This window comes from Magnolia sinica, chromosome 2, assembly GCF_029962835.1.
Source record: "Magnolia sinica isolate HGM2019 chromosome 2, MsV1, whole genome shotgun sequence".
NCBI classification, from domain to species: domain Eukaryota; kingdom Viridiplantae; phylum Streptophyta; class Magnoliopsida; order Magnoliales; family Magnoliaceae; genus Magnolia; species Magnolia sinica.
In genome coordinates this window covers 124,779,094-124,789,680 of record NC_080574.1, presented here as the reverse complement: position 1 = coordinate 124,789,680, position 10,587 = coordinate 124,779,094, and the positions used below count along the sequence as shown (strand labels likewise).

The following is a 10,587-nucleotide window of genomic DNA, read 5'->3' as shown; positions in this document are numbered from 1 at the left end:
TACCTGAGTTTTGGATGTTACTGAAACTTGGTCTGGACCGTCAACTAGGTGGAACTCACCTAATGGGCAGGCTGGATCTGTGGACCACATCACGGTGGGCCCTAGGTTTGGGTGGCCTCATCAACGTTAAATGGCAAATAAACATTACTGTGGGTCCTGGTCCACGAGACCTAACAAACAGATTGGGTGACAGATAACTATCACAGTGGGCCCTACCCTGGTCCACGTGACCTTGTGAACAGTTGGATGATAAATAAACGTACAGTGGGCCCCAGTCCAGTGGGCCCTCCTCTGGTCCAGGTGACCTTATGAATAGATTGGATGATAAATAAATATTACAGTGGGCTCTACCTTGGTCCACATGACCTTATGAACAGTTGGTTGGAAAATAAACATTATGTTGGGCCATAGGTTGCTTGGAAAATAAACATTTCTGTGGGCCCCGGTCTGAATGACCTTATCAATGGGTTGGATGGGAAATAAACATTATGGTAGGCCCCACATGGGACCCACTTATGTATGTGTTGTAAACCATACCCTCCATTAGTGTGGGCTCCATCATGATGCATGTATTTCATCCAACTGTCCAACCGTTTTGGAGATAATTTAAGGCCCATTGTGGAGGCCCATCTTCATGTATTGGTGGTCCTTGTTGAGGCCTACCTTGATTTGTATTAGGCCCATATTATGAGGCCCATTTGTTGTACTGGAGGCCCATGGGTCAAGGCCCAATAGGACGTACATAAGGCCCAATGTAGTGTAATTCCACCATGGTATATGTATTGATTTTGTAGTGGGCTACGCCTTAGGTGCAATGATGGTTTGATGTCCACATTGAATGGATAATGTTGGTTAAATGTCCGCATTATAACTCTCCCTAAGGCCCACGGATAGGTCCATACTTGTGGTAAGTGGGCCGTCTAGGCCTATATCCGTTACACCCAGAGCTCATCTCTTTATACATGTTTAGTATAGATCCATGATTCATGATCATTCGCATCATATGTATGCCTGATGTGAGGAGTGACCAATCATAGCATATGCCTTTGGGCAGACTGTTTATGGGCTCCCTGATAGGCGGAGTTGCCCCATATAAGTGCATGGTACATACAGGACTGTTGCATGACTGATAGTGTGACTCATACACTTGCATTTGTGTGATTGTAGTTACTGTATGCCCTAGCGACATCAAGGCCATAGCCTCCATAGGCACATCGTGGATGGCTGAGTTGGATACTGGAAATGTTTGGTTCTAGCATACGGGCGCCATAGACGTCCCTAAGTGAAAATTTCTAAACCCGATGGTACCAGAGGATGACTCCAACGTCAAGACCGAGTGGATATATGAGCGCACGAGGGCCGAATACCAGGAGGTCGCGTCTCCCACTGTGTCGTGGTCGGTTGGAAAGGGGTGTGGCCTTACTCGCCCGAGGGTAGGGGGCAATACTAGGCTGAGTTTGACCAGCTCGCGAATGGGTTCGCTATCGACGTGCCGAATAGGTATTGGCAGACTATTGGCCAGGCGGATAGTGAGGTTTCTTACACTCACTTGGACTGTGCGGCTAGGAGAGCGACAGTGCCATTTAGAGTGTATTGAACCCCGGTGATTATCTAAAATGAGAACTGTACTGATACATGTTGAGGATTGGCATGCTTGAGTTGCATCTCGCATCGCATGGCCGTGTTATGGCTGATAGCATTCATATCTTGCACCGCATAGCCTTGGTACGGCTGATTGCATTCATGCACTCATCACCATGATTCCGCATTACTCTGACCTTGCATTTTGAGCACGCTTATATTGCTCACATACTTACACCACCCTCTAAGCTTTCTATAAGCTTATGCACGATTGATGCGTGTATGTGACACCAGGACGCAGTCGCAACCATAGTCTCGCCGTAGTTGGAGCGTGCAGCCGAGCTTCTGGAGTTTTGTTTCTTTCATTACATTGTATTTTCCCCTTTCAGACACATTGTACTTAAAAGTTTTTGATCATGGTGGATTTTGTGATGGTGTTCTTGTAGTTATTGTTTGTGGGTTATGCTTTTGTTATGCTCATTATGAATCAGACTGATGATTTGAAACCCTCCTTGTAGTATCCCAGGATCGGAACCTGGTGAATGGGTGCCGGGATCCGAGAATGAGGTTCTACGGAGGCTGTCGGCGCCGGATTCGGAGTTCGGGGCATGACATTAACCAACCAGCTTTTATAATCAATAGATATGCCATATTTTCTACTCTGAACTACTGTGACTAGGTAATCAATAGATAAGCTGTACAATCTGCATTCATTTTTTTATCAATCCTTCTTGGATTTGTTTCTATTGTTGATGTTTCAATGAAGGTGTTTATTTTTAAGTGAAATCCTCCTCGCTTTGATCTCTTGGTTATTCCAAAAACATTCTAATGGAAAATAAGTAAATTAGTTAACTAAATCATGCATTGGAGAACTTATCTTTAGTTATTAATTTTTTCCCCTTCACATTTTGTGGTTACCCACAAGTGAAAAGAGGCCTTGTTTAGAAGTGATGGAAAAAATTCCTCATTGAATGGGTTGCTTGTTTTCTGTTAAACCGGCATGAGATATAGATTCCGCTCAAATCAAGCTGCCATTTAGTTTTATGTGGTCTTTTTACAGCAATCAGTTCTGCCCAACTGCTAGTTTAGAACTCCCAAATGTGGTCCAAAGTGGATTTTGTGAAACAATGTCTAGATTTTGTTCAATAACAAAGCTTGAAGAATGTGTGAGTGCTCTTCTTTTAAGCATGGTTAATCTGGATCATTTTACTAGATGTAACATAGACTTCTCTATTACTTCTCTGTGTTTCCTTTCTAGTCCGATACATTGTACTTTCATAAAAGATGCATGTTGAGACTGAACTCTAATCTAGCCTAATAATAAAAAAGATTGTTGGATTGGTAAGCATTTTCTGGCATTGGGATTCTTAAACCAATCGTTGATTTTCTTTGATTGAGGTGACCATCTAGAAAATCTCTTTTTGAGCTTTGACTGAGGTGACCTTCTCTAACTCCACTCAAAATCCACCAACATCTTTAACATGTACTTCTCGTTAGTGTATATACATGTTCATTTCTTTGATACTAATGCAAGTTACGCAAGGGCTGTCGATCTTCTATTTATCTAAAGACTAAATATCTCTAGTGGATTGGAATCCTTGCCATAATAAATGACACTAACATAATTACAATTTTAGCATTAATTCTGTCATTTGTTATAGAAGAATCTTTTGAACTCTATTCAAAGCTCATATGTATTAAAAAAAAATTGAGTAACATGGTATATTATCATTATTTAGTTTTTTTGAGTAAATTAAGCTTAAAAATAGGATCCTTGGGCAGTTTTGAAGTTATTTTAGCATGTTGTCCTTGTTGATAGATATCAACTTACATGCGAGCCACATATCTGGTTTTAGGACCAAATTGATTGTTGGATAAGGGATCTCACAGTGGAAGAAAATCTCTACTGAAGAAAATCTTCTTCTTCTTCTTTCCTTTCTTTCTTTGTTGATTGTAACCTTGTCACTGTTCTACTGTGGAGTAGGGTGCTATTAATGTAGCTTTTGTGGAGGCCATTAGGCCCCATGTTTTAGCACTCCGGAGCAGCCCTTATGGGAAGAAAGTCCTTTCAATCAATAGCCTGAAGAAGTAACTTATACTGTTACAGGAAGTTCTGCAAGTGGGTAATCACTTTTCCATTTTTTTCCCAAATGATTGTTTAGGCGTTCACCATTTTCTTGGTAAGTGCAGATAAGAGATCCATAACATATTGAATTTTTATAGCCATCTGAAAAATTCGATCCAAATTTTTATAGGCCCTCTTATTTCTATGATAGTTTCCAATAACATAAGGCGAATGATTTGTTTTATGTGGTGATTTATTTCCAATGAATTGTATTTCAATTATGAAATATTGTACCCGGTTGCTATGGTGATTTAAGTGATTTGTTTGACATGATGATTAGGCTCCAATGAATTGTATTTCAATTATGAAATATTGTACTAATGCAAATGAAGTCAACATAATCAAGTTTTGTGGGTCTCAGAATGGAAATGGAGTGACACCTGGAGGCTCAACAAACGCCACACCCATTTGTCCCACTCTAGCATGCCGTGTAGATTTCAATTTTGAATGTTTTAGAATCTTGTCTTTTTTTTTAATGAATTAAAAGTCTCTCGTGGTGCTTGTGAAGAAGAACCTACAGGAAATCTGTCGAATTTTCAGAAACCTTTCAGGCATGATCCAAGCCTTGCATGATAAACTTCTAGAAGAAAGGCATTGTGCGACATTTGAATGACATAGGTTATTCAGAAACTCTCATTCATGAGCCATAGGTGTGCTTTTTCCTAATTTTTCAAAGTAACAATTTGTTTCCCAAAATTTTCCATATTTGGGTTTTGTTGGTTTGAATTGCAATTTGGTTTGGACCCATGTATGCAGGAGTCCTCTTTGCTGGTAGAAAATGATGAAAAGAACTCGGTTGGTAATTTCAAGAGCCCCATAGATGCTAAAAAAAAGCGTAAAAGATGAAGTATTGCCAGATTGGCAAAGGTAACTTCTTTCGTTGTTCTCAATTCAACTTCACCTCCCAGCAGTAATAGATTATGACTTTCAAGAAAGATTCTAGGGAACTTCTACTAGATTTCCATATGAGTTCAGGGAAAAAGAAGCCTGACCAAATAATCATTTTTCGGTATGTTCTTGTCATTATTTTGGAAAAGTTTTTTTTTTTGGAGGCCCATTTCTGGATTATATTTCCATAGGTCTGCATTTGGTTAGTGTTGTAGAATGATACCATCTGACACTCAGCATTTGGTAAACTGTGTGTATGTGTATGTGTGTGTGTGTGTGTGTGTGTGTACATATATAATTATTTGCTAGACCAACCATTGCTCTCTCTACATGCACTATTAAATGCAGCTATGGGATATTTGAGTTGTCTCTTGGCTTGAATCCTCCCGTGTGTATTAGTTTTGATGTTGTTTGCATCCTACTAAATGGAGGGTGAAAAAGGTTTTTTTTTTAAAAAAAAAAACATCAAAGTTGTGCATCAGTTTGGATCTACCGTGTAGATGACCTGGACCCTAGATTGGATTATTAACAATCAGGTTCTTGATGCATTTATGGCAATAATTGTTGTTTTAAACCACCTGCTCATTTTAATCAAGTGTGGTGTTATCAAGGGTTGATCTGCCTATTGCTTTGGACCTGATTATCCATATAATAAGTCCAACTTTATATACAGCTGAGATGTCCTAACGCAGGTCATGTAGATCACATGTGAAGCTCATGTTTGAATGCTGAGGCTGAATGGTTGTATACATGTCTAGCTACCTTACTCATCTGCATCAGAGTTCTTTCTAGGTTTAATGGCGTCGAGGATTGGGTTTCTAGGTCTGTTGAATTTGAGTTGTAACAGATATTGCCTTAACCTTCAAAGGGGAAAATAGAGAATTTTTTAGTCTTAAGATCTTACCTTCTGTTTTGCTTTACCACTCTCCCTCATTTTAACTAAAAGAAACTATTTGAAGTATTGCTCTAATTGACATGTTTATACATTTGATCTCTGGTTTGGCTACACAGTTACATCTTATTTTGTTAATTGGATTTTATTGGGGATAAGAGAACACATTTCAATCAGATGTGGTTCATTTTTTGTTCTTTAATAGCAGCATGTCTCTTGTTTTATGAGAAACAAGATCTGCATAAATGGTCTCAAATGTTACTGACTTCACAAACCATAGTTTTAAAAAAGGATCTTATCCAATGTGTATCTTTTCTATCTAGTTATCTCTCATGTTACAAGAGCCGAGGCTGTGTGTGTCGGTTTGTGTAGGGGCCAATACTACAAAACATGCCTTTATGCTGGAATTAACATTAGTTGGATCAATTGTGAAGTTATGTCTGGCCAGGTAGTAATCTCTTGCTTGTATTCTCTCTTTAATTTGGTTTAGCTTAAATTCTGATGCAGTCCATGTGAGCCCCACTTATCTTGAGGACCAAGATTGGGAGGAAGTGCCAAGCACTGCCATCTCTATTCTGGTTTAGCTTAAAATCTTTGTTTGTAAATCTGTGCCCATATGCATTGTCGGAGAAACTAAAAAACTTACTCATTCTCAGATTGCATTGTGGAATATGCATCCATTATTCAAAGAAAGGGAGACATTCGAAGCACTCACACTTTCTCTCCTTGCTAGCTGAATTGGTGAGTCTTCTTTCCTTTATACTAAGCTATCCGGATGTTGAGCGGGGGCCCTTGGAAGGTGGGAACTACTGTTATGACTATGAATGGACAGCAATATGGGTGGCCTGGCCATTTGGACAACCCATGTTTATATATTATCTCGAAATTAATGAAGTAGATCCGGATGTGCGTCGAAGCTATCCGGATGTTAAGCGGGGGTCCCTGGAAGGTGGGAACCACTGTTATGATCATGATGAAGTTGTCCATTTCCTATGGACAACATTGGAGGGGCCTGGCCATTTGGACAGATCGTGTTTATATCTATATTTGCAGGGACCACACCCTTAGCCTAAACCACACCTTAAACCTATAACTTAAACCTAAACCTTAACCTATAACCTATAACCTATAACCTAAGCCTAAACCTATAACCTATAACCTAACCTAAACCTAAACCTAAACCTGTAACCTAAACCTATAACCTATAACCTAAACCTAAACCCGATCCCGAACCCGAACCCAATTTCCTAAACTTATAACCTATTCTCAATTCTCTAAAGCTATAACCTATAACCTAAACCTAAACCCAACCTAAACCTAAAAACTAAACATAAACCTAAACCAAAACCTACAACCTTAACCTAAGCCAAAACCTATAACCTAAACCTTAACCTATAACCTATAACCTAAACTTATAACCTATAACCTAACCTTAACCTAAACCTAAACCTATAAACCAAAACCTAAACCTAAACCTAAACCTAAAACCTAAATATATTCTCAAATCCCTAAACCTAAACCTACACCTAATCATAATTTCAACTCCCTAACCTAAACCTAAACCTAAACTTGAAAACCCTAACCTAAATCCGAACCCGATTTCTTAAACTTAAACCTTAACCTATTCTCAATTCCTTAAAGCTATAACCTATAACCTATAGCATATAACCTAAACCTAAACTTAAACCTTTACCTTAACCTAAACCTTAACCTAAACCTAAACCTATAACCTTATCCTAAACCAAAACCTATAAACTAAACCTTAACTCATAACTTATAACCTATAACCTAAACTTATAACCGATAACCTAACCTTATCCTAAACCTAAAACCTAAACCTAAACATATAACCTAAAACCTAAACCTCAACCTAAAACCTAAATGTATTCTCAAATCCCTAAACCTAAACCTACACCTAATTCTAATCTCAACTCCCTAACCTAAACCTAAACCTAAACTTGAAAACCCAAACCTAAACCCGATCTCGAACCCGAACCTGATTTCCTAAACCTAAACCTTAACCTATTCTCAATTCCCTAAAGCTATAACCTATAACCTACATCTAAACCTAACATAAGCCTAAACCTAAAACCTAAATGTGTTCTCAAATCCTTAACCTAAACCTATACGTGATCCTAATCTTAACTCCTTAACCTAAACCTAAACTTGAAAACTCAAACTAAAACGGATCTCAAACCCGAACCCGATTTCCTAAACCTAAACCTTAACCTATTCTCAATTCCCTAAAGCTTTAACTTATAACCTAAACCTAAACCTTAACCTAAACCTATAACCTAAACCTTAACCTAAACCTAAACCTATAACCTTAACCTAAACCAAAACCTGTAACCTAAACCTTGACCTATAACCTATAACCTATAACCTAAACTTATAACCTATAACCTAACCTTAACATAAACCTAAAACCTAAACCTATAACCTAAGTGTATTCTCAAATCCCTAAACCTAAACCTACACCTAATCTTACTCTCAACTCCCTAACCTAAACCTAAACCTACACCTAATCTTAATCTCAACTCCCTAACTTAAACCTAAACTTAAACCTAAACTTGAAAACCCAAACCTAAACCTGATCCCGAACCCGAACCCGATTTCCTAAACCTAAACCTTAACCTATTCTCAATTCCCTAAAGCTATAACCTATAACCTAAACCTAACCTAAACCTATAACCTTAACCTAAACCTAAAACCTAAACCTAAAACCTAAACCTATAACCTTAACCTAAACCTGGGTTTTGAGTTTAAAAGTCCATCCTAGGTTCAAACACATTACTTATGTTGGATTTTGCCGTTTAGAAGATTTGTAGGTACATTTTTTATTTCTTCATATATAAGTATTTTTTTTCTGTCTTTCTTCCTTTTGAGATGTGTACAAAGGCATGCTTGTTTAATTGTGTCTACAAATGTTGTTTTATACAGGCTGACAAGCTAAAAAATTCAGTGGAGGATAAAATTCATTTTCTCAAGGGAAGGGTTTCAGAACTTGAAAGTGATCTTGTGTCGAAGTCTGCAGAAGTTACATCTGCAGTTTCAAGGAAAGAAGAAGCTCTATCTTCTGTATTTGCTGAAATTGATCGTCTGAAGGAAGAAAATTCTGTAAAAATGTGAGCATTATTAAATGCATATGGAGGGTGTTTACTGTGTTAGAGTGTATTTGTTTCTTGCACATGAGGAAACACCTTAGTTGTAATTCTTATGATAGGTTGAGCAAAGTGAAGTATTGCTTATTTAGAAATATGAATGTAGGATGCATTGTATGATTTAATTGCTATTTGTAATAAATGCATCATTTTTTTTTGGTTGTATTTTATGTACTATTTCTATCAGCATTAAGCTTAGATGAGTTATCAATCACAGCAGGTTCTTGCAATGGAAACAGGTCGTATTATTACAATTTTTACAAAAATAGCTACAAATATAATTTGTAGCTATAGCTACGGCTTTTATCCGTAGCTATTGGTATCTATTATTACAGATATTATTGGTGCTATTGGTATCTATTGTTATGGATAAAATTTCTTTTTATATGGATATAATCCGTAGCACGTCCGTCGCTTTTAGTGGGGTAGCTAAAGGTATTGCTATGGATATAATCCGTAGCTATTGTTATCTATTGCTAGTTACAGATTATATCTGTAGCTATTGGTATCTATTGCTACAGATTATATCCGTAGCTATTGATATCTATTGCTGCGGATATAATTCGTAGTTATACCTTTAGCTACCCCACCAATAGCGACGGACGTGCTACGGATCATATCCATAGTAAAAGGGCTTTTGCTACGGTTTTTGGCCGTAGCCTTTGCCCGTTTTTCTTATAGTGTTTATAGCATTTGCTTGCTCATGCTCATGCGTGATATTTTGAACAACTGGGATTATTGGACAATCCTTTGTGTCATGATCTACACCACCATAAATGCTATAAAAATTACGTAAGGAAGTGTTTTCTTTAACCATATCAACTTCTTAATTTCCAAGGCTTCGACCTTTGTAGCCAATGCAGTGAATTTTGCATTACAGTCGTCTTCCTCTTTTAGGACATCATCCCTACTTTCTCTCTAGGAATGGGTCTAGTTTGGTCTGGTTTAGTAGAAACATCCCATGTCTGCGTATTCTCTGCTAACATGTCTAGAAAATCCCAAGCCTCATTATGATCTTTGTCAAGAAAGGTTCGACTACACATCACATCAATAAACTAACGGGTATCCATGGTGAGCCCCTTTCGGAACGCATCAATCACGTGTCATGGTTCATAACCATGATGTGGACAAGTAAGTAGAAGGTCTTTGAAGCACTCCCAAGCTTGGAAAAATAGTTCATTCCCCTTTTGGGAAAATGACATGATTTCTTGTTTAAGTGTATTTGTTTTGTACTCGGTAAAGAATTTTTTCAAAAACTCTCTACTTAAGGCTTGTCATGTAGAGATGATATTAGGTCTTAGAGAGTTGAGCCATGCTTTGGCCCGATCCTTTAGAGAAAATGAGAATAACCTAAGCTTAAGTGCATCCCTATTGTCATTATTTACTTGTAATGTTGCAATCACTTCCTCAAAGTCCTTGAGGTGTAAGTAGGGGCTTTCAGAATCCAAGCCATGAAATTTAGGAATCAATTGAATCACACCTAGTTTAAAATCAATGTTCCCTGTGTGAGCAAGGAACATTATGCAAGATGGTAAAGTTGATCTCTCAGGGTGTAGACGTTCACGTAAAGTCCGCAGTTGGTTTAACACATTCCTATGAACTTCATTTTCATCCTCAAGAGGAGGATTACGTTGATTTTCTCTATTTTGATTTATAGTTGGATCTGAGAGATTTGGATCTGAATTATTAACTAGGTCTGCCATGGAATCTAAGTGATGTCGAGTGCCTCTTTTAAGTGAATGATCAAGGCTTAGAACTAGTTCACCTTCAGAGGAGAGTCGATTGTTTTGATACCTATTCCAACGAGACATAAACCATCCACAACATATAACAAATACCACTAATTCAAGTAGCAAGTATGATACTTAAAATAAAAATAAAAACTTAACTAATAACCCAGGCAGTAGGGCCGACCATAAGGGTTCAATCCACAAAGCAAA

General features: G+C 37.9%; 1 non-coding gene across 1 annotated transcript; it reads left to right on the top strand.

Annotated features, from left to right (window-relative positions):
• The first annotated feature begins 9,760 nt into the window (after nt 1-9,760).
• On the top strand, nt 9,761-9,867 carry LOC131238354 (small nucleolar RNA R71). The gene has a single exon (XR_009167754.1). It is a non-coding gene; the product is annotated as a small nucleolar RNA R71 (small nucleolar RNA).
• Nucleotides 9,868-10,587: the final 720 nt, after the last annotated feature.